This window comes from Rhinatrema bivittatum, chromosome 9 (genome assembly GCF_901001135.1).
Source record: "Rhinatrema bivittatum chromosome 9, aRhiBiv1.1, whole genome shotgun sequence".
Classification (NCBI taxonomy): Eukaryota; Metazoa; Chordata; class Amphibia; order Gymnophiona; family Rhinatrematidae; genus Rhinatrema; species Rhinatrema bivittatum.
In genome coordinates, this window is record NC_042623.1 from 47,136,008 (window position 1) to 47,161,636 (window position 25,629).

A 25,629-nucleotide genomic window follows, 5' to 3' on the forward strand; every position below is an offset into this window, starting at 1 on the left:
GCACAGCAGTCATCCAGTGCTCATCCTTCCACTCCAGCAGTCATCCAGCACAGCAGTCATCTAGTGCTCATCCTTCCACTCCAGCAGTCATCCAGCACAGCAGTCATCCAGTGCTCATCCTTCCACTCCAGCAGTCATCCAGCACAGCAGTCATCCAGTGCTCATCCTTCCACTCCAGCACCCATCCAGCACAGCAGTCATCCAGTGCTCATCCTTCCAGTCCAGCAGTCATCCAGCACAGCAGTCATCCAGTGCTCATCCTTCCACTCCAGCAGTCATCCAGTGCTCATCCTTCCAGTCCAGCAGTCATCCAGCACAGCAGTCATCCAGTGCTCATCCTTCCACTCCAGCAGTCATCCAGCACAGCAGTCATCCAGTGCTCATCCTTCCACTCCAGCAGTCATCCAGCACAGCAGTCATCCAGTGCTCATCCTTCCACTCCAGCAGTCATCCAGTGCTCATCCTTCCACTCCAGCACCCATCCAGCACAGCAGTCATCCAGTGCTCATCCTTCCACTCCAGCACCCATCCAGCACAGCAGCCATCCAGTGCTCATCCTTCCACTCCAGCACCCATCCAGCACAGCAGTCATCCAGTGCTCATCCTTCCACTCCAGCACCCATCCAGCACAGCAGTCATCCAGTGCTCATCCTTCCACTCCAGCACCCATCCAGCACAGCAGTCATCCAGTGCTCATCCTTCCACTCCAGCACCCATCCAGCACAGCAGTCATCCAGTGCTCATCCTTCCACTCCAGCACCCATCCAGCACAGCAGTCATCCAGTGCTCATCCTTCCACTCCAGCAGTCATCCAGCACAGCAGCTATCCAGTGCTCATCCTTCCACTCCAGCAGTCATCCAGTGCTCATCTTTCCATATCCAGTAGTCATCCAACACTCAGCGCTCATCATCCCACATCTGACACTCGAGGATTCAGCTCTCTTTTCAATACTCATCAAACTTTTCAGCCAAACCTCCTCACTGACAAATTAACCAGCTCTCCTGTGACCACAAACCACAATGCGTATTGGTCTCCCTATACCAATTCTCAAACAAAGATCCTTTTTCATAAGAAATTCTTCAGTGATTCCACGTCCACCTAGCTATAAATCACTCATTCCCATCATGATTTCCCCCCTTACACAGACACTAGGCCTAGCTCTCTTCTCTCTGATTTTATTCAATGCTCAATCTCTTACCAAAAAAACACTAATACTCAATGACCTTCTACTGGACATCAATCCCGACCTCTGTGCAATAACGGAAACATGGCTTAAACATACGGACACTGCACTAATAAACCAACTTCCAACAGAAACCCATGATTTCTTCTCTATTCCCAGACAGAAAAAAAAGGGGGGGGGGGTATTCTCCTCGCAGCCAAAAAAGAGCTGAGACTGACTCAATTCCCAGCACACTCTCCTACAAAAATTGAAGCCGGCTTTTTCAAATCAGACCTGCTTCAAATCATTCTAGTTTACGCCCCTCCGGGACTTCTGGATTCAGATGCCTCTCCCATTCTAGAAATAATAGCTTCTAACCTAAATCTTGAGTCTCCAGCTATCATATTGGGAGATTTTAATTTACATGTTGATGACCCCTCTCCCACTACAAACTGTGAAACTTTCTTAAATGCCATGACTGCCATGGGGTTCAAACAGATAATCAACAATCCCACTCACAGAGCTGGACACACTTTGGATCTCATTTTTGTAAACTCAGGCATATCACACTCTGCACCACCCATATGCAAATCAGTCCCCTGGTCAGACCATGCATTAATCTCTACAACATTTTCGCTGGCACAATCGAGCAACAAACACGATCCTCAACCTCAATTTTCTTACAGAAACCTTTGTTCATCCGACGAACTTCACGAACACCTTGTCCTAGAACTCCCTCATATAGACATCTCCACTCCCAATTCCGCCCTCCACTCCTGGTCAAACATCACAGCATCGGCAGCAAATAAACTCTGCCCTATGGCAACAAAAAAACCAAAAAATAATGCTTCCAGAAGAAAACCTTGGTTTAACGAACAACTGCAAAAACTTAAACTTTCCCTTCGACAAAAAGAAAATAAATGGCGTAAAGCACCATCTCCGACCTCCCTATCAGCTTACAAACTCGCTCTTCACATATACAAGAGCTCCACATTAAAAACAAAAAGGGACTACTACGCTCACAAGATACATCACCTCATCTTCGATTCAAAAGCCCTCTTTTCCTACGTCTCGAACTTAACTCAAGTCAACGCACAGGACATTCCACTCAATCAAGCACACGAAAAAGCGGAAGAGCTAGCCATTTTCTTCAGTAAAAAAATTTCCAACCTACAATCACTTCTAAAACCAAATACCCTAGCTCCATTCAACGCATATCACCATCACTGCAAAGACATTGCTATACAAGCCTTCGAACCCATTGCAACATCAGAGACCATGTTAGTTTTGAAGAGAATGAAATCCTCCTCTCACCCATTCGACCATATCCCCTCTAAACTTCTGCTGCTAATACCAGATACCATTGCCAAAACCTTGACTGACATTATCAACTGTTCCTTAGCCCAAGGAATTTATCCAGACAACCTGAAAATTGCTTCTATCAAACCTCTATTAAAAAAACCTAATCTTAACCCTAAAGATCCCTCCAATTTCCGCCCAATCTCCAACCTCCCTTTTATCGCTAAGGTTACGGAAAAATTAGTCAACACCAGATTATCAGAATACCTCGAAGACCACAATATACTATTCCCTACTCAATATGGCTTCCGGAAATCTTTAAGTACAGAATCACTTCTCATATCTCTGACAGATTACCTCATCATGGGCCTCGATAAAGGTCACGCCTACCTGCTGATACTCCTCGACCTTTCGGCCGCCTTTGATACTGTGAACCACACCCTTCTCCTAAATCAACTAGCGAACATCGGAATAACAGGCTCTGCTCTTGCCTGGTTCAAATCATTCTTGGGAAACAGAGGATATAAAGTCAAAATACATAACAAAGAATCACAGTTTCACCCTTCAATGCTAGGAGTTCCCCAGGGCTCCTCTCTTTCCCCCATGCTCTTCAACGTTTACCTCCTACCCCTTTGTCAACTATTAACTAATCTGAACCTCAAATACTTTCTATACGCTGATGACGTCCAGATTGTCATCCCTATCAAAGAATCCCTCACCAAAACAATAAAAATCTGGGAAAAATACCTTAAAAATATTGACAACCTCCTCGCCAGTCTAAATCTATCTTAAATTCCGCAAAAACCGAACTTCTCATAATTTCCCCCGAAAACAGTAACCACATCACAAATCTTCCTACCGGTTTTCAAGCTTCACAAGTAAGAGACCTAGGTGCCATCATTGATAATCGGCTAAATCTAAAATCTTTTATTAATCAAACCACGAAGGACTGCTTTCATAAACTGCATGTCTTAAAAAGAATTAAACCACTTTTCCACTTCCACGACTACAGAACAGTCTTGCAATCAATAATCTTCTCTAAGTTAGATTATTGCAACTCCATTCTATTAGGTCTCCCTTCTTCTCATACTAAACCTCTCCAGATGGTTCAGAACACGGCGGCCAGAATTTTGACAAACACAAGAAGAAGAGACCACATCTCGCCGATTCTCAAAGACCTACATTGGCTGCCAGTGCACTATAGAATCTTATACAAATCCATTACCACCATCTACAAATCACTCCATCAACTCTCTCCGCTTAACCTCCAAATACCATTTAAAAAACATACCTCCACCAGACCTATCAGAGAGTCCTACAGAGATTCTCTACAGGTCCCCCCTGCCAAAACCTTCCACCACATGACGCTTAGAGACAGGGCATTCTCTACAGCAGGACCCATGTTATGGAACTCCATCCCACCAGAACTGAGACAGGAACCCTGCCTTCCTACTTTCAGAAAAAGACTGAAAACCTGGTTATTTATGAAAGCCTTTCCAGATACCAATTGAATCCTTCTTCAACTCAAACAACAAAGACCTCCCTTCAGGATAATCAATAACTGGACAACTCCAAAATGATCTTTATTTTTTTAATGGACAGGTCTATTACCTTGTTACTCTACTATTTCACTGTTAATGTTTTTCTATCGCTTTATTTCCATTCCAAGTTGCATTATGTCCCTGTTTTATTGTAACTGCTACTTCTTCTTACATCACATGTTATTGTTCTAAGTTCTTATCCTTTTTGTTCACATCCTGTTAATTGTAAACCGACATGATGCGACTCCCATCGCGAATGCCGGTATATAAAAAGTAAAAATAAATAAATAAATAAAATATCACTCCTATGGCCAGGCTAGCCATGAGAATAACTCAATGGACTTTGAAATCTCAGTGGCTCCAAGCCACTCAACCTCTTTCATCCCTGATCCATGTAACCGACCAGCTGCGTCTGTCACTTCTCTGGTGGACAAATAGAGCCAACTTGCGGACAGGTCTACACTTCCAGCAACCAGATCCTCAAGTGACCTTAACCACGGATGCATCCAACTTGGGTTGGGAAGCTCATGTGAACAAACTTCAAACTCAAGGTACTTGGACACAACTCGAAGCAAAGTTTCAAATCAACTTCTTAGAGCTTCGAGCCATATGCTATGCTCTATATGCGTTCAAGGACTGCCTTTCACACAAGACTGTTCTCAAACAGATAGACAACACAGTTGCAATGTGGTACTTGAACAAACAGGGAGGCACAGGCTCTTATCTTCCCTGCCAAGAAGCCGTGCAGATCCGGGCCACTTGTCTGGCAGGCATACAGAACATAGTAGTAGATCGCTTCAGTCGATGTTTCCATCCCCACGAGTGGTCTCTGGATCCCTGTGTAGCGAGCAAACTCTTCCAACACTGGGGTCAACCAACCATCGACCTCTTTGCATCCAAACTGAATCACAAAGTGGACAGATTCTGCTCCCTGCACAGGCAACAAAACACGTTAGCCATGGATGCCTTCACTTGCCCCTGGAACACAGGCCTCCTATATGCGAATCCTCCGATACCACTAATAGCCAAAACTCTCGTGAAGCTGCAGCAAGATAAGGGATCAATGATACTCATAGCCCCGTACTGGCCTCGACAAGTATGATTTCCCATGCTTCTCGACCTCTCTATCCGAGAACCCATTCGCCTGGGCACAGTGCCCAATCTCATAACTCAAAACCTCGGCGAGTTACGCCACCTGAACCTTCAGACCCTATCCCTCACAGCCTGGATTTTGAAAGTCTGATCCTACAACTGCTCAATCTTTCAACTAAGGTTTCTCAGGTGCTTGTAGCTTCAAGAAAGCCTTCCACATGGAAATCTTATCTTTCTAAGTGGAATAGATTTACCATGTGGTGCATGCAAGAAAGTATCGACCCCTTTTCCTGCCCCACTCCATCTCTATTAGACTATCTCTGGCACCTTTCAGACTCTGCTCTCCAACTTCCTCAGTACAGGTACACCCCAGTGCCATCCCAGCATACCACAAGGGATTAGGGGATGCCCCAATAACAGCGCAACCCCTTGTGAGTCAGTTTATGAGGGGCCTACTACAACTTAAGCCCCCTCTATGGCCACCAGTTACCGAATGGGGCCTAAACGTAGTACTTGCAAGACTCATGCGTTCACCGTTTGAGCCTTTGCACTCTTGTGATGTTAAATTTCTTACATGGAAAGTTCTTTTCCTAGTAGCCATTACATTAGCTCGAAGGGTCAGTGAGTTACAAGCACTTGTCACATACTCACCCTATACAAGGTTCCTCCGTACTCACCCTAAATTCCTCCCCAAGGTGGTAACAGAGTTTCATCTGAATCAGTCTATAGTCTTGCCCACTTTTTTCCCAAGGCCTCACTCTCACCAGGGCGAGAGATTTTTACACACCTTGGACTGCAAACGTGCACTTGCATTTTACCTAGACCACACTGCAGTCCATAGGAAATCCACCCAACTCTTTGTTTCTTTCGATAAAAACAAATCGGGAGTTGTGGTGGGCAAACAAACTCTCTCCAACTGGCTAGCAGACTGTATCGAATTCTACTATGAGAAAGCAGGACTTTCCCTTCAGGGACGAGTGAAGGTGCACTCAGTAAGAGCTGTGGCAATGTCAGTAGCACACTATCATTCAGTACCGATTGCTGAGATCTGTAAAGCTGAAACATGGAGCTCTCTCCACACATTTGCAGCACATTACTGCCTGGACAAGGAAGGATGTCAAGACTCTGCCTTTGGCCAATCTGTCTTCAAGAAATTATTACCAGTATAATCCCAACTCCTTCCACATCCACCTGCTGTGATTTTCAGGCTGCCTCATTTTTACCAACAGTACACCAGTTGTTGTGCCTGTTGCGCAGGCCATCCATTGCTCCTACCATGTGATAGGGGCCGGCCAATGGCACCAATAGCCCCTGTCACATGGTAAGGGCAAAGGGCCATCGACGCCATTTTGATTAGTGGCAGCCGATGGCCCGAGATTGGGAGATCGCTCCCAGGACTCCCGCTGGACCACCGGTACTTTAGGAAAGTTTTGGGGGAGTTGGGAGGGTGGGGGGATTGTAAATAGTTAGATCTAAACGGTCGAGGTGGGTTTGGGGGCTTCTTTTTCTGTGTGCCCTTTCTTCCCCCCCTCAAACGATAAGAAAACCCCACGAAAATTTCGTGGGGTTTTCCTATCGTTTTCGGGGACCCCCGATACTTGACAGATTAGAAAATATCGTACAATATTTTCATCCGTCAAAAAAACGATGCACATCCATAATAATTTGCACCTTAGTTCACAGTATCCCATTGCTTATGCTTCTTCTACCAGTTCTATGAGAGGCCTATTATGGCTACATATTTGTTCAGTGCCATGCATTCCAACTCTCCAGTTCCATCTTTTAGACTTCCATGATTCACATACAGACAATTCAAAGTATGTTTTTTTAATTGTATTCAGAACCTGCCTGCAGTTGAATTGAGTAATTTGAAATCATTTATCTGTCTCCTCTTTTTTTAAATGTACCCAGGCTACTACTTCCTCCATTACAACCTCTCTCTATTGGGATTTCTAACTTTCCCATTTATGCCAGTATCCTTTGAAGATACCTCACTCTGAACCATACTGTTCTGAATGACTGTCAGCATTCCCTCCTGGTTTAGTTTGAGCTGCTTTATCTCTTTTTTTAAAATGTTGGTGCCAGAGCCAGGTTCCACCCAGGTTAGGGTGAAACCCATCTTTTTGGAATAGGCTTCCCCAAAATGTTGCCCGGTTCCTAAGAAATCGAAAACCCACTTCCCTGCAGCCACACTTCATCCATGCATTGAGACTCCAGAGCTCTGCCTGCCTCTGGGGTTCTGCATGTGGAACGGGGGTCACTTCTGAGAATGCTATCCTGGAGGTCCTGGATCTCAGCTTTCTTCCTAAAATCCTAAATTTGGCTTCTGGAAGCTCCTTCCATACATTCTGTGTCGTCGGTGCCCACATATACTAGGTCAGCCGGCTCCTCCCCAGGACTGTTTAAATCCCTGTCTAGGGGATGTGCGCAGTCTGCCATCTTTGCATCAGACAGGAATCTGACCAAAAGAATAAAACAAACACTACTGTCCCTCATTTCTGTGTTTGTCAGGTAATGCATTTTTACTTTTAATCATTTTATTGCCTTACATATTTACGCACATTTGTGCAGGAAGACCATTTAAGGAAAAATATAAGTTAAAGCAGTTACTTCATTGACTTAAATTGTAAAATAGAACTTTCTTGCCCCCTTCTTTAAACCCTGCAGCCAATGGGAGGAATTAGCGATTAGCGCTTCTTGCTGCTGCCGTAGCCTCCTCTGTGGGATTCCCTTTGCAGTTATAAGCACAGGATCTCACAATCTCTTGAAACCCATTGGCATTGCCTGTAGTGTGAAGCCCACAGAGGAGGTGGAGGTCATAGCAGCAGGTAAGTACAGCTCACCTAACTCCTGTCAGCTGCATGCTAGAAAGAATCCTAGAGGGAAGGGAGGTGCATGCTGTGGGGGGAAAATCAGCTGGCTGGCCTGCAGCTAAAGGGGTAGGACTACTGTAGGAGGGAAGGGAGATGATTGTTGTGGGGTCGTGGAGATGATTGCCCTAAGAGGGTATGAGAGGGAAGATGCTTGTTTCAAGGGGGAGGGTTGGGTAGAGATAATTGTGTTGAGGGGGGAGGGAGGAAAGATGATATTTGCACTGGGTGGGGAAGAGATGCAGATTATGCTGTGATGTGTGTGTGAGATTTGATAATTAATGCCCTGTTTTTTGAACACCAAAATAATCTGGTACTTACCTGGAGAAATGAGGAGTCATTTTTTTTCGATTGGTTTTCTCCCATTTTGGATCTTGTAATAAAAACTAATAAATTCCCTAGAAAAATACAATAAAAACTAACATGAAGGTCCTTATCTGTTTACTTTGAATATGGGCTTCCTTGTGCTTGGTTGCTGTATTTAGATTTTTGTAAGATTTTATTATGTCTATTAGATCTCCTGCAGTTGGGATTTATCTGATGTGGTCTAAAATAATCTCTCATCATTGATTATAAATCTATATAAAAAGAAATTTACAAAATAGTAGTACCCAATGTACTGCATTTTGTTCTACAGTGTTTTGAGCTTTATGTTACACTTCCTTCACATATGAACAAAGTCAGTAAATTGTCTCCATGATAGTCATTTTGGTTGACATCACCAAATGAAGTGATGAAAGATCATAATGCTATCTTAAATAAAACTGGATAATGTCCCCCTCCCATAGGACCTGGATCTGCTTCTGCACAATGCAGAATTTAGACACCCCATACTAGCAAATACCAATGTTGCTAAATACCATAATATGAATCTCACCACAAATAAATCATTGGGTTTTTTTTTTCATTTTTATAAAAGAAATATTTGGTTTATTTTCATCAGATGTGTATGCAACTGGCATGCTCTAGAGAGGAGAATTTATTGATAAAGTGGGAAAGGGGAGCCTACCTAATCTACTTACAATTTGTTTGGATGGTGACTGATTCCCAATGCATTCAAATATTGCTTCACAGGAATGAGGAGGGAGACACTGTATAGTGCTTTATGCAAGATCTTAAGAGACAGATTTTATGATTTTATTACCTGTTTGTATCATATCCATATCTGTATAGTGTTTATGCTTTCCCTCTGTTTTTCTATGCTTGTTTATATTTTGACTGGTGAGCATCAGAGCCGTAACGTGCCTGTGGCCAATATGGCCACGGCCATAGGCGCTGCTACTAAAAGGCACCAAGGCGAGCAGTGTGGCCGGCGGATCCTCAGCAAAAGAAAAAGCAGCACGGCTCCGTTGAAATCAACGGCATGGTCGGTGCGGCCCCGCTGGCAATGCTGCTCATTCTGGTGAGACCTCGCTGCTTTTTTATTTACTAAGGCAGTGCTTATCACGTTGTCAATTTTGGCGGGGCCTTGCTGCTTTAGAGGAGGAGGAGGAACGCCCCCTGCTGGAAGTAGTCCAATGCCCCGTGGCTGGAAGTCATTTCCTTGGCCATGGGGACTGAAGAAGAGACTGTTGCTGCCTGCTAAGTCAAGGAGGAAGTGAGAGAGAACATGTGTGCATGTATGTGGGAGAGTGAGAGCATGTATGTGGGAGAGTGAGAGAGATAGCATGTCTGCTTGTGTGTGGGAGAGAGAAAGTATGTGTGCTTGTGTGTGTGGGGAAGTGAGAGAGCATGTGTGTTTGTGTGGGGAAAGTAAGAGCATGTGTGTGAGTGAAAGCATGTATGTGGGAGAGAGAGAGAACATGTGTGCTTGTGCATGGGAGAATAAGAGAGCATGTATGTGGGAGAGAGAGAGAACACGTGTGCTTGTGCATGGGAGAATAAGAGAGCATGTATATGGGAGAGTGAGAGAGAACATGTGTGCTTGTGTGTGGGACAGTGAGAGAGAGAGAGCCTTTGTGGGAGTGAGAGGGAGCATGTGTGTGCACAACTACACCAGTTACTCTCTGCCTGCTAATCCATGATAATTTCAGGGCATCTAGAAATCATGTTTCAAGGTATGGATAACAAGGAATTTGTTAAAATCCTTGTTTTAATTGTTGGATGTTATTTGATATGTCTGTTTTGAAATATTTTATTGATGTTTGGAAGATTTTTATTTGAGTTTTTAATTAGTGAATGTTATTTTATTAATTCATTGTTTTGAATTATTCTTTTTATTGGTAAGGTTCTACTTATTTTGTTTTATGAGGAATGGTAATGTTTCTGTTTTTTACATTGTTGCAGTGCATACTGAATTTGGCTTGTTGCGGTTTCCAGTTCAGTTTTTGTCTGTACATTTCTGTATATACTGTATGGTATCTTTATTTGAGGGTCTATCTGTGTTTTGCTTGTGTGACTGAAGTGAGTTATTCTGTAAGTGTGTAGTTTCTATGTAGGGATCTATAGCAGCTTGGATTTTTCTGTTTTCTGAATAGGGGGTCTATTACTATTAGGCCTGGTGTAATATTTATAGTATTAACTTTCATAGGTAGGGCTGTTTCTGTTTGAGTGGCTTTCTGAGGGTCATGCCCATGCCCAAGATGACTTATAGTAGACCTAATACTATATAGGTTCCAAGTATCCTTTGCTTTTTTGCAGGGTTTTCTGGTTGGCACCTCAGCACTGCAAGTAAATATAATTTCTCACAGGACAAGCAGGATGGTTGTCCTCACAAATGGGTGACATCGAGGATGGAGCCCAACCACGGAAAACTTCTGTCAAAGTTTCAGGAACTTTGACTGGCCCCTACTGGGCATGCCCAGCACGGCACTAACCCTGCAGCCAGCAGGGGTCTCCCTTCAGTCTTCTTTTTTCTGCGCAGCAGTAGCCACGCGGTCAAAGAGCTCTAAACCACGTTCCTGACAGGAATTCTTCAATTAAAAATTTCTGAAGAAAATTTGCCCCTCAGGGGTCTCCCTTCTTCGAATTTTTTCATCCGCGGAACTTCGGTAAGTTTTTGCCGTCGTTTGGTCGACTACCGTCGAGTTTGGCCCTCGAGGCCCGTTGGCAGTCGACAGTCCCGCGGCTAAATTTTTGGCCTATGGCCATGGCGTCGGGGTTCCGTCGATGTCCGGACTGTACCCGAACTATGTCAATCACAGACCCACATAGAGTCTGTGTTTTGTGCTTAGGAAGTGAGCATGATGTCCTGACTTGCACCAAATGTGCCCTAATGACACCAAAAGGTTGCAAAGCCAGAATGGAAAAGATGGGACTCCTCTTCCATGCTCGGACCCCAACGCCATCGATTGCATCGACGTCATCGGAACCGGCACCGTCGAAGTCTCATCGCCATCGACAGCCCTCCGGTGACCGTCCGCCATCGACGACTTCACGGCCATCGACTCCTGTCCCTTCCCCTGATCATCGAGGGGATCGGAAGGAGAAACATCGCCATCGACGTCATAAATCTCGGCCCGTCGAGGAATCGATGTCATCGACCTCCGTACCGTCCGAGCCTCCACCAAAGAAGTCTCAACCAGAAGTGGCACCGTCCACTACTGTCTCGCAGACACCGAGGCAACCTTCACCCCTCCGGGGTTTGGGAGCCGCGATTCCACCGGTGACGGTGGTCCCTCCGGCTCAGCCTCAGCCTCCCTCTCCCGTCGAGCCGGGTCTTGTTACCCCAGGTCTCCGGGCAGAACTGGACCGGCTGGTCCAGGAGGCCATCGACAAGGCGATACTACGGTTCCAGACTCCTCCGGCACCGACTCCGGCACCGAAAGTGGAACTGGTCACCGATCCGATTCCAGCAGCACTGGCGCCGCTGCTTGCCCGGATGGAAGCGCTCATGAATGCCCTTCCACCTGCAATACCCGGATCACCGACAGCATTCTCATCAGGTGGAGAAACACCGTATCGAATTCCCCCTTTGGGGGTAGTTCCATCGGTGCCTTGTCGTCCCTCGCCACCGATACATTCCTCGGGGGCGATACGCACATCAGCTCCACCGAGGATTCCGATGCCGACACCGATTCCCTCGATGCCGACACCGGTTCCTTCGATACCGGCATCGATACCGATACCGGCATTGATTCCACCGAGGACATTCTCGATGCCCCCAGTGATTCCTTCGAGTTTCTCGGAGCCTCAACCGGGGCCTTCAGGTATTCAGCCCGCTCATGGTCCTAAGGGTCAGCAACCTGATCCTTATGACACTTGGGGTGATGATACCTCGACTGACACTGATTATTTGCCTTCACCACCCTCTCCTCTGGAGAGTAGAAAGCGTTCTCCCCCTGAGGAACTCTCTTTCATAAACTTTGTGAAGGACATGTCGGAGTTGGTCCCTTTCCAGCTTCAATCTGAACAAGATGATAGGCACCAGATGATGGAATTGCTCCAATTCCTGGATGCCCCTAAGGTCATCACCTCTATTCCAATTCATCAGGTTTTCTAGACCTTCTCAAAAAGAATTGGGAATCTCCTGGATCTGTTGCTCCGGTAAATAAAAAAGCTGACTCTACCTACCTGGTGCAGTCAGCACCTGGCTTTCAGAAACCACAATTGGACCATCATTCTGTTGTGGTAGAATCAGCTCAAAAGAAAGCTAAACGAGTAAAGCCACATTCTTCCATACCTCCTACTAAGGAAAACAAATTCCTAGATAGTATAGGTAGGAAGGTATACCAAGGAGCCATGCTGATTTCTAGGATAGCTTCTTATCAGCTGTATATGACTCAATATAATAGAGTCATCCTTAAACAAATGCAGGAGTTCTCAGATGCCTTACCAGAAGAGTTCCAGCCACAGCTTCAATCCCTACTAAATAAAGGATTTGAAGCTGGGAAGCATGAAATAAGAACATCTTATGACATATTTGATGCTTCCACTAGACTTTCTGCTACGGCTATCTCTGCTAGACGCTGGGCTTGGCTCAAGTCATCTGACCTTCGTCCGGAGGTTCAGGACAGGCTCTCTGACTTGCCTTGTCTAGGGGATAACTTGTTTGGTGAGCAAATTCAACAAATTGTTGCTGAACTAAAGGATCATCATGAGACACTTATACAGCTCTCATCCATTCCTCCTGACTTGCCTTCTAAACAGCCGTTTAGAAAAGACTCCAAAAAGTCTTTCTTCCGGCCAAGGAAGTATTATCCCCCACTAACCAAGGCTAGGCCTGCGAGGTCTTACCATAAAACTCAACCTCGCCAGTCTCGTAAACAAAAGCCCGCACCAGCTCCACAACCTGGCCCTGCGACGGGTTTTTGACTCCCATTTAGAGAGCAGTTGTCAAACCCCTCTTCCAGCCATACCAGTAGGAGGTCGGCTGTGCCACTTTCTAGAAAAGTGGTGTCATATCACCACAGATCAGTGGGTACTAGTGATAATTGCACAGGGTTACCATCTCAACTTCATGACTCTACCTCCCGACTTCCCACCCCTGCAGGCGTGGAGACTCATCGATCACTCTGTTCTTTTAGAGCAGGAAGTTTCTCTTCTCCTACAGTCAAACGCTATAGAACCCGTTCCTCCCTTACAAAAAGGACTAGGGTTCTACTCCAGGTACTTCCTGATTCCAAAAAAGTCAGGGGGACTTGGTCCCATCTTGGACCTACGGGCCCTCAACAAGTACCTTTACAGGGAGAAGTTCAAGATGGTAACCCTGGGCTCGCTTCTCCCTCTGCTGCAAAGAGGGGATTGGCTCTGCTCTCTAGACCTCAAAGACGCATATACCCACATTGCGATCACGCAATCTCATCGCAAATATCTGCGTTTTATAGTAGGCCGCAATCACTACCAATATCGAGTGCTACCTTTCGGCCTGGCATCCGCACCACGAGTTTTTACCAAATGCCTCGTGGTAGTGGCAGCCTTTCTGAGGAAGGCAGGTGTCCACGTCTACCCCTACCTGGATGATTGGTTAATCAGGGCCCCAACCCAGCAGATAGCTCGGTCCTCCCTGACCCTAACAATTCAAACTCTGCTTTCTCTAGGGTTTCTTGTCAATTACGACAAATCCTACTTAGTCCCATCACAGACCTTATCCTTCATTGGGGCGGACTTGGACACCTTACAAGCAAAAGCCTTCCTTCCTCATCCACGAGTTCAAATCCTTGTGTCCCTAGCTCGCCAGCTGCAGTCTCAACCCACAGCTACAGCTCGCCAATTCCTCATTCTACTGGGACACATGGCCTCCTCAGTTTATGTGACTCCCATGGCCCGTCTGGCCATGAGAATCACGCAATGGACTCTGAGACTGCAATGGACACAAGCTGTTCAGCCTCTGTCCTCCATTGTTCGCATCACCAATGCACTCCGTCTGTCTCTTGCCTGGTGGACAAATCAATCCAACCTCCTACAGGGCTTGCCTTTTCTTCCACCAGATCCCCAAGTAATCCTCACCACCGACGCTTCCAACATCGGTTGGGGAGCCCATGTAAACAATTTACAAACTCAAGGGTTTTGGTCACCAGAGGAAGCCAAACACCAGATAAATTTCCTGGAACTGAGAGCAATCCGATATGCTCTCAGGACCTTTCAAGATTGCCTATCAAACCACACAATCTTAATTCAGACGGACAACCAGGTGGCCATGTGGTACATAAACAAGCAGGGAGGCACAGGCTCCTTCCTTCTGTGTCAGGAAGCTGCGCAGATTTGGGCAGAAGCCCTCTCCCACTCTATGTACCTCAGGGCCACCTACTTGCCGGGAGTAGACAATGTATTGGCAGACCAGCTGAGCTGTGTCTTCCAACCACACGAGTGGTCACTCGACCCTTTGGTAGCGACCTCTCTGTTTCACAAATGGGGTTATCCCCACATAGACCTCTTTGCGTCCCCTCAGAACCACAAAGTAGACAATTACTGCTCTCTCATTCGGAGCCAGCACTCTCGGCTGAGGGATGCATTCTCCCTCACGTGGACAACTGGTCTGCTCTATGCATTCCCTCCACTTCCTCTTCTGTCGAAGACTCTCGTGAAGCTGCGTCAGGACAGGGGAACTATGATCCTGATAGCACCGCACTGGCCACGCCAAGTGTGGTTTCCCATACTCCAGGATCTCTCCATCCGCAGGCACATTCCTCTGGGAAAGGACCCGCATCTGATCACTCAAAACGACGGATGCCTCCTCCATCCCAACCTCCAAGCCTTGTCCCTGACTGCATGGATGTTGAAAGGTTAGTCCTTCAACCATTTAACCTTTCGGATTCAGTTTCTCGTGTCCTGATCGCTTCACGAAAGCCTTCCACAAGGAAATCTTATTCCTACAAATGGAAAAGGTATACATCATGGTGCACTTCTCAGTCCCTTGATCCCCTTTCCTGTCCAATTTCTAAATTCTTGGACTATCTCTGGCATATATCAGAATCAGGTCTAAAGACCTCTTCCATTAGAATGCATGTCAGTGCGGTAGCCGCCTTCCATAAAGGTATCGGGGGTGTCCCTATTTCAGTACAACCCCTTGTTACACGTTTTCTTAAAGGATTGCTCCATTTGAAGCCACCTTTACGTCCTCCGGCCCCATCTTGGGACCTTAACCTGGTTCTTGGTCGCCTTATGAAACCACCTTTCGAACCTCTTTACTCCTGTGACTTAAAATATCTCACATGGAAAGTGTTATTCCTTTTGGCTATCACTTCAGCTCGCAGGGTTAGTGAATTACAGGCCCTAGTTACCTATCCGTCTTACACTAAACTCCTGCAGGACCGGGCGGTACTCCGCACTCACCCTAAATTTTTACCTAAGGTAGTTTCGGAGTTTCATATTAATCAATCCATCATACTACCTATCTTCTTTCCCAGGCCCCACTCCAACTCCGGGGAACAGACTCTGCATACCCTAGACTGTAAACGGGCTCTAGCTTTCTATCTAGACCGTACAGTTGCTCACAGGAAGAGCACTCAATTATTCGTCTCTTTCCATCCTAACAAGTTAGGGCAACCTGTGGGTAAGCAGGCTCTTTCCTCCTGGTTGGCGGATTGCATCTCCTTCTGCTATCAGCAAGCTGGCATTCCTTTCCAAGACCGTGTCAAAGCACACTCTGTGAGGGCCATGGCGGCTTCAGTAGCACACCTTCGATCGGTGCCGCTTCCTGACATCTGCAAGGCTGCAACCTGGAGTTCCCTCCATACATTTGCAGCCCACTATTGTTTGGACAAAGCTGGAAGACAGGATTCCATCTTCGGTCAATCTGTCTTGCGTAACCTTTTTCCAACATGATGTACCAACACCCTTCCACCTTCCCGGTAGGGTGCGGATGTCCTCTCCCAAATTCCACCCCAGTTGTTGTGCCTGTTGCACGCCGTTGGGTACCTTTGGTGCATGTTAGGACATCCTCAGCTCGGTACTCACCCATTTGTGAGGACAACCATCCTGCTTGTCCTGTGAGAAAGCAAATGTTGCTTACCTGATGTAACAGGTGTTCTCACAGGACAGCAGGATGTTAGTCCTCACGAAACCCGCCCGCCACCCCGCGGTGTTGGGTTCGTTTTTATTTTATTTTTTGGCACTGCCTGTAGCTTTGAAACAAGACTGAAGGGAGACCCCTGCTGGCTGCAGGGTTAGTGCCGTGCTGGGCATGCCCAGTAGGGGCCAGTCAAAGTTCCTGAAACTTTGACAGAAGTTTTCCGTGGTTGGGCTCCATCCTCGATGTCACCCATTTGTGAGGACTAACATCCTGCTGTCCTGTGAGAACACCTGTTACATCAGGTAAGCAACATTTGCTTTCTCCCAGGACAAGCAGGATGGTAGTCCTCACAGATGGGTGACATCATCAGATGGAGCCCTGTCACGGAACACTTTTGTCAAAGTTTCTAGAACTTTGACTGGCACAGTGAGCATGCCCAGCATGCCACTAACCCTGTGGCCACACAGGGTCCCCCTTCAGTCTCTCTTTTTCTGCACAGCAGTTGCCCCGCGGGTCTAGGAGCTCTGTGAGATTTCTCTCACACTTTTCCTCACGGAAAACTCGAAGTTTTTCTTCATTATTTCCCCTGTTACTAGGGTCCCCCATCGCCCACTGAACTCCTCCATTGTCAGTAAGTTAGTACTGCGTATTCACGTTCAGTTCCCGGCGGTGTACTTTTCAATGCCTGATGGCCACCGACCGCGCGCCAGCAAACCTTTTTCAACATGGCGACCGGTTTCCGCAGGTGCCCCGAGTGTCTGAGGACTATGTCCATAACGGACCCGCACAAAGTTTGTGTGCTTATCTCTCGGGGCCTCTCATGACATCCAGTGCCCAAATTGCACGCAGATGACCCCTAAATGCCAGCGTGCCCGACTAGAAAAGATAGAACACTTTGCCTCCAAGCGCATGTCTCCATCGACCTCAGGTAAGGCCACACCGAGTCGAGGGGACCCATCTTCCTCAGACCTCTCTCCATCAACGCCTCGTAAGGACAAAGGAGTGGGTGACCGTCCAGCACCGATGTCGACCCATTCTCAAACATCTGCATCATCGTCCTCTGCACCGGAGATAGACGGGGATGAGCACCAAGGGAAACATCGGCATCGATGGGAATCTCCGTCTGCTACCGGCACCGACACCAGAGCGGCATTGGTCTCCACCGAGCCGCCTCCGAAGAGGGCCCGGGGAGAGGAGCCCCGGTCCTCCTCTGGAAACGGGACCCTGAGGCTTTCCCCACCGATACAGGTGCCAGGCACTGAGCCTTCACATAACCCTGTGGACGCTCCGGTGAAGCCTAGCCTGCCTACTACCCCAGATGCTGTGCCATCCATGACACTCTTTCAGGAAGAATTGGACCGGATGGTCCAAGAGGCAGTGCTGAATGCTCTTTGAGGCTTCCAGTTGTCACCAGCTCCGGCTCCCATGCCTCTGCCGGAACCAGTGCCTTCGATGTTGGCTCCACTCCTCGAGTGCTTAGACACCCTCATCTGTGCCTTGCCATCGATACCCGCTCCATCGGGTACCTTGCCACTGAGCCAACCGCCAATCCCAATACCGATACCGGTTTCTTCAGAGGAAGAGGATGCAGGCCCATCTCCTCCAAAACCACCAATGCTGGAGCCAATGCCAGGATCCTCAGGTCTCTCAATCCATTGACACCCATCATTGGCACCGGTGCCATCGATGCCGGTGCCGCCTATTTCGGTGCCTCACTGTCCATCGGCGACAACTTTCCGCCCTCTTGGGTTTGGATTTCTTCCTCCAGCTGGAGGTCCGATGGGTGAAGAAGAGCCTCCCTATGACCCATGGGATGATGCTTCATCCGAACACTCCTTTCAAGCTGCTGAGGAACTTCTTTCTGAGCCTTCGTCCCTGGAAGAAAGGCGCCGTTTCCCTCCAGAAAACCTTTTCTTCGCTACTTTCATTAAGGAGATGTCTGAAACTATCCCTTTTCAATTGGAGACGGAGGAGGACGCCAGGCACAAAATGTTGGAAGTCCTAGAATTTGTGGATGCTCCAAAGGAGGTAATGGCAATTCCTGTGCACGAGGTTCTTTTAGATCTCTTACACCACCTCTGGGAGCACCCAGGAACTATGTCTCTATTTAATAGAAAGACTGACACCACATACCTGGTACAGCAAACCCCAGGTTTTCAGAAAAGCCAATTGCCCCACCAATCTGTAGCAGTAGAATCGGCTCAAAAGAAAACCAAAAGGTCCCGCCCTCACTCCTCTGCTCCACCAGGAAGGGAGCAAAAGGTGTTCGACACCTTAGGCCGCAGGGTGTTCCAAGGGTCAGTGCTAACTGCTCTTATAGCGGCTTATCAGCTTTACATGACCCAATATAATAGGAATCTCTGGAAGCAAATCCAGGAATTCTCAGAGACCCTGCCTGAACAATTCCAAGAGGGCTTAACCTCCATCCTGCAAAAAGGATTGGAGGCTGGAAAGCATGAGGTCAGAGCAGCCTACGATGCTTTTGAAACTGCATCTAGAGTCTCAGCAGCCAGAATTTAGTGCCAGATGCTGGGCTTGGCTTAAAGCCTCTGACCTCTGCCCAGAAGTGCAGGACAAATTGGCTGATCTCCCCTGCACTGGAGACAGTTTGTTTGGAGACTAGATCCAAGAAGCAGTGGCGCAGTTCAAGGATTATCATGAAACCCTGCGCCAACTGTCCACGGTCACCTCAGATACCTCTACTTCAACCCGAAGGGGCATGCGAAGGGATACCAGGAAACAAATATATAGGCCACACAGGTATTACCCTCCTGCATCCCGTGCTCGGGCAGCCCAGCCATTTCATAGAGGCCAACCCCGGCAGCACAGAACCCCTAGAACACAGCCAGCCCCACAGACTGGACCTGCAGCGGGATTTTGACTCCTGTCTAGAGAGCAGAAGTCACCCTCCCGGGTATCCCTTAACCAGTTTACCGGTGGGAGGCCGCCTGTGCCACTTTGCTAACAAATGGCACTCAGTCACCACCGACCGATGGGTGCTGTCTATTGTAACCCACGGTTACCATCTCAGTTTCCTTACTGTGCCCCCAGACTCCTTGCCCATCCCGGCGTGGAGCCTGAGCAATCACACAGTATTTCTGGAGACAGAGCTCTCTACCCTACTGCAGTCCAGAGCCGTAGAACCAGTTCCCCAGACGCAGTGAGGAAGAGGGTTCTACTTTCGATACTTTCTAATCCCGAAAAAACCGGTGGCATACATCTTATCATGGACCTCCGGGCCTTAAACAAATTCCTTTGCAAGGAATGGTTCAGAATGGTTTCCTTGGGCACCATGCTCCTGCTTCTGCAGCAAGGAGATTAGCTCTGCTGTCTAGATCTTCAGGATGCTTACGCCCATATAGCAATCTTTGCTCCTCATCGCAAATACCTGCGATTTGTAGTGGGACCAAACACTTTAAGTACAGAGTACTACTGTTTGACGTTGCCTCAGTACCCCGAGTATTCACAAAGTGTCTGGAAGTTGTAGTGGCACAATTGAGACACGACAGCGTCCATGTCTACCCATATCCGTCCAGAGAAGGTCACTCCACTCCCTCCATCTTACCATACAGCTGCTCCAGTGGTTGGGGTTTCTTATAAATTACCTGAAATCCCTTCTGACTCAGTCACACCAGCTATCTTTCATCAGAGCAGACCTAAACTCTACAGAGACTTCCACATGGTGCTACAATCAATCATACTCCCGAAACTGGACTACTGCAATTCTCTCCTTCTGGGCCTTCCCGCTTGCACCACCAAACCACTCCAGATGGTCCTGAACGCCACGGCCAGAATACTCACAAACGCCAAAAAAAGGGATCATATCACCCCAATCCTCCAGCATCTCCATTGGCTTCCGATTAAATACAGGATTCACTTTAAAACTATTATGATGATACACAAGGCCCTACATAACATCTCTCCTCTCAACTTAACTTTTCAACTGCAGCTACACACCTCCAAGAAACCGACTAGAAGTGCATACAAGAACATGCTAATCACCCAGCCGGCAAAAACCTCCCTGAGGAAACGCGCACTATCGACAGCGGGCCCTACACTCTGGAACTCGATACCCCCAGACCTGCGACTTGAACCTTGCCATAGTACTTTCAAAAAGAAACTTAAGACTTGGTTCTTCACACAAGCATTCCCAGAGAGCTAAGAGCAGGAAGAATGACATTATCAGCATAGTCGTTGTCCCCCAGCCCTTTCTGTACATAAGTTCCTTAAGATTTCGTCATTGATATTTATATAATCATGATTGTTCACTGTAAGCTCCACTAAATTCCTCTTTGCGCCTTCATGTTGCTGTTAATTGTTAATTGTTAAATGTTTCAATGTAAACCGCCATCGAGGCGACAGTTTCTTCCTTGTAAACCGGTGTGATATGTATACTTTACAGGAACATCGGTATATAAAAATAAATAAATAAATAAATAAACACCATCATGGCCAGAGGGTTCCTCCCCAAGGACTGCACGAGGACACTATCCAACATGATCAGGGCAATCCAACGTCGTCAGATAACCTCGGCTCGTCTGCTCCTAACCTTGCTGGGACATATGGCATCCACAGTCCTCGTCACCCCAATGGCTCGTCTTGCAATGAGAATGACACAATGGACCCTGAAATCCCAGTGGTCCCAAGCTACTCAACACCTCTCAGAGGTCGTCCAGATACCCAGCCAGCTTCGACAATACCTGGCTTGGTGGGCACGGGAGTCCAATTTACGCAAAGAACTACCCTTCCAACCACCAGAACCTCAAATAACATTGACCATGGATGCCTCCAACCTAGGCTGAGGAGCCCATGTCAGCGGACTGCAAACAGAGGGAGTGTGGACCAAGGCAGAAGCGGACCACCAGATCAATTTTCTGGAACACCAGGCGATACGGTATGCCCTATTTCCATTCCAGGATTGCCTATCCAACAAGGTAGTCCTAATTCAAACAGACAACCAGGTAGCCATGTGGTATCTAAACAAGCAAGGAGGCACAGGCTTTTACCTGCTCTGCCAGGAGGCAGCACAGGTCTGGGCCTGGGCTCTGTCACATTCCATACTACTGCGAGCCACCTACCTGGCAGGCACAAAGAATGTGATGGCAGACAGTCTCAGCCGGACCTTTCATCCCCACGAATGGTCCCTAGATCCCTCTGTAGCGATCAGAATTTTCCATCAGTGGGGTCAGCCAGACATCGACCTCTTTGCGTCCTTTCACATCTGCAAAGTGCACCGATTCTGCTCTCTACAAAGCAACCACAAGACACCAACGATGGATGCCTTCGCCCAACTCATGGAGCACGGGTCTGCTGTACGCAAACCCTCCTATTCCACTCATCAGCAAGACTCTCGTGAAGTTACGTCAGGACCGGGGCTCAATGATCCTCATAGCCCTGTATTGGCCGTGACAGATCTGGTTTCCCATTCTTCACAACCTCTCTGTCCAGCAGCCTCTTCGCCTGGGTATGGCACCAACACTCATAATGTAGAACCTGGGCATATTACGCTATCTGAACCTCCAGTCTCTGTCTCTGACAGCCTGGATATTGAAAGGTTGATTTTACAATCCCTTAACCTTTCCACTAATGTCTCCCAGGTCCTTGTAGCTTCATGAAAGCCTTCTACTCGGAAATCTTACCGAACAAAGTGGAAGAGGTTCTCCTTGTGGTACACATCTAAAGGTCTAGATCCCTTCTCCTGACCCACGGCAAGGCTCCTGGACTACCTCTGGCACCTCTCGGAGTCTGGCCTCCAGACGTCCTCAGTGCCATAGCCGCTTACAATAAAGGAATAGGGGATGCTCCAATTTCGGCGCAACCCCTTGTAGGGTGCTTTATGAGAGGCTTACTACAGCTGAAGCCTCCACTACATCCTCCAATTGCAGCCTGGGATCTCAATGTTGTGCTAGCACAGGTTATGCGGCCTCCCTTTGAGCCCCTGCGAGTTACGACATCTCACTTGGAAAGTTATTTTCCTAGTGGCCATAACATTCGCTCGCAGAGTCAGTGAACTATAGGCAGTGGTAACATACCCACCTTATACAAGATTTCTCCATGACCAGATAGTGCTCTGCACTCACCCTAAATTCTTGCCAAAGGTAGTGACTGATTTCCATTTGAATCAATCCATAATACTGCCCACCTTTTTTCCTGAGGCCTCACTCACACCCAGGTGAGCGGGCTCTGCACTCCTTGGACTGTAAACGTGTGGTCGCCTTTTATTTAGACTGCACTGCAGCCCATAGGCAATCCACCCAACTCTTTGTCTCCTTTGACAAAAATAGACTCAGAGTTGCGGTGGGCAAGTAGACCCTGTCCCCCTGGTTGGCAGACTATTTTGTGTTCTGCTACCAGCAAGCAGGCCTACCGCTAGAGGGATGTGTGAAAGGGCATTCAGTTAGAGCCATGGCAACATCAGTAGCACATTTCCGTTCAGTGCCCATTGCTGACATCTGCAGGGCTGCAACTTGGAGTTCTCTCCATACCTTCGCAGCTCATTACTGTCTGGACAAAACTGGCAGGCAGGACAGCGTTTTTGGCCAGTCTGTACTGCATAATCTGTTTCCAGTTTAGTAACCCAACTCTTCCTACTTACAGCCCACTGTGAATTTCAGGCTGCCCTTCATTACCAACAGCACTCCTGTTGTTGTGCCTGTTGCACATTTTTGGGTGCTGGTTGGTTCAGTATGTTCTCAGGCAGCCTGTAGCTCGCTATTCACCCATGTGTGAGGACTACTATCCTGCTTGTCCTGGGAGAAAGTAGAGTTGCTTACCTGTAACAGGTATTCTTCCAGGACAGCAGGATGTTAGTCCTCACGAAACCCGCCCGCCACCCCACGGAGTTGGGTTCGCCTATGTTTTATTATTTTATTTTTCGCTCTTACTTTTTGCTTTAAAACAAGACTGAAGGGGGACCCCGTGTGGCCACAGGGTTAGTGGCATGCTGGGACATGCTCAGTGTCCCAGTCAAAGTTCTAGAAACTTTGACAAACATGTTCCATGACAGGGCTCCATCTGATGATGTCACCCATCTGTGAGGACTAACATCCTGCTGACCTGGGAGAACACCTGTTACAGGTAAGCAACTCTGCTATACATTCTGTAAGTAATAATTTTTACCTCAGAAGACTGTGCTTTGAATGTTCTTTTTCATATAAAATCTGTTATTATAAATGCATAATTTTTAATTGTATGTGAGGAGGGTGTAATGGGGTGGGGGTGGGGGGGAGGTGCAAGGCTGTAAAGTTTTCCTAGGGCACCTAATACCCTTGCACTGGCCATCGACATTACTGTACAAACATTGAACAGAGTCTCCCAGCTCATGGTGTCATGTGTTGTGTAATGGTGAGGGAGCAGTTTTTCACTTGGCCATAGGTACCAAATTGCCTGGTTACAGCTCTGGCGAGAGTGGCCAGAAGTTAGGGGAATGCTGAGAAAACATATTGCATACTTTTAGGATCAGAAGTCTATTTGTTTTCTTCAACATATCTCATAAAAGGGGGCGTGGATGAAGTACTTTACAGCTCTCTCATCTTAAGCACTCCAGCAAATAAGACTGTCAGCTAGGAGAACCATTTAAAGTGATATGCAGCCTGCAGGGGACTTTGTAAGAGAGAAAAAATAGAATGGCCTTAAGCCTTTCAATAAAATTGATGGATCAGGCGACGATGTTGTTTTATAAATCAAACATAAGAAAAAAAGCCTTGGTGGCCTGACTTTTTTTCCCATCCTTGTTCACAGAATACAGGTGCTTTAGCAGTCTACACATTTTATAAGTTTGGGTGAGAGATAAGGCAAAGTTGTCTCAGGGGTTGGGAGTCAGGGGAACAAAGAGGAGTTCTTATCAAGGGTTGTCAACTGAGTCTGGCTTGCAGGATATCCAAAATAAATATTCATCAGATGTACTTTCACATATATGCTCTGAGAACAAGGTCAATTACATAGTTTGGTTACCCTGAAAACCATGGTTTGCAGTTGTGGAGGTTGGGAGTTGAGGACTCTTTCTTGGATTCTAATATAGAGGTTTCCAAATTTGGTCCCAGAGGACCTCAAACCAGTCTGGCTTTCAAAATTTTCATGATAAATATAAGAACATAAATGCCATTCTGGGTCACACCAAGGTTCATTGAGCCCAGCATTCAGTCTCTGACAGTGGCCAGTCCGGGTCACAAGTACTCATCAGATCTTCAATAGTTGATCTATTTCTTGTATCTCACTCTCAGGGATAAGCACTGGCTCTCCCAAGTCTACCTGGCTATTAACTGTTTATGGACTTTTCCTTCAGGAACTTGTCCAGTCCTTTTTTGAATCCCATTGTGTTAGTTGACTTGACCACATCCTCTGGCAAAGATTCCACAGCTTGAATGTGCCCTGAATAAAAAAATACTTTCTACGATTTATTTTAAATCTGCTAATTGCTAGTTTCATTGAATGTCCTCAGTCCTAGAGTTGTTTAAAAGGTTAAAAAACCGGCCGCTGCCATCAGTTTCCTGCTATACCCGGTGAGCTCTTTAACATTTCCTGCTGTTTTATTGGCTGAATTCGACCATGGGCGGGGCTACCCCACACTACATAAGAACTCTTATTGCGGCACGCCGCCGCCGCTGCCATCAGTTTCCTGCTATACCCGATGAGCTCTTTAACATTTCCTGCTGTTTTATTGGCTGAATTCGACCGTGGGAGGGGCTACCCCACGACAAAGGCTACCCCACGCGTGCCCCACAAAGGGGCACGCGGCTTTGTCCGGCTTAGTCCGGAGCAGGCCGGAAAAGGTCTGAGAAGCACATTGGGAAATAAGCGGATGTAATACCTGATATATTTTGCTTATAATATAATCTGCAGTGGTCACAGACACATATTAACCAAGATTTCTGTACTGTTGGCTTTGGAACTTTCCTTAATTGGGAAAAGCTTTTCTTATAATGCCACACACTAAAAGGAAAGCTCGGGTTAAAGATATCACTTCGACACCAGTTTCTGGATTACATCAAACGAAAATAGAGGAAAGCTTCAGAAGGCCTTCATCAATTACCCCAAGGATGGCCGCAGGGGGTTTAAATTTGGAGCAGGAATTATACCCCCGGCCTTTTGAAACTTCATTAAGTCCAGGGGCCCCAATGAGATCGGAACCACCATCTGTCAGAAATGTTGATTCAGTTGTGGAACAATCTTTTGTAAGCCCTAATCCCAGTTACCAGAGGAGTTCAGATAATTTATCTGATGCTCCAGAGAACCCAATTTTAGAGGGTTCCAAGGTATTGGAAATAGGGGAT

General features: G+C 47.1%; 1 protein-coding gene across 19 annotated transcripts in view; it reads left to right on the forward strand.

Moving 5' to 3' along the window:
- Positions 1 to 25,629, forward strand: part of CADPS2 (calcium dependent secretion activator 2) — a 1,612,018-nt gene that overhangs the window by 193,049 nt on the left and 1,393,340 nt on the right. Inside the window, exon 1 of one of the 19 annotated variants that reach the window (XM_029616612.1) lies at positions 18,614 to 18,619. The exons of the other annotated variants lie outside the window; for them this stretch is intronic. The gene's annotated coding sequence lies outside the window, so the exon portion shown is untranslated. Of the gene's footprint in view, positions 1 to 18,613; positions 18,620 to 25,629 lie in introns of those variants that run through there. 19 annotated transcript variants of the gene reach the window in all.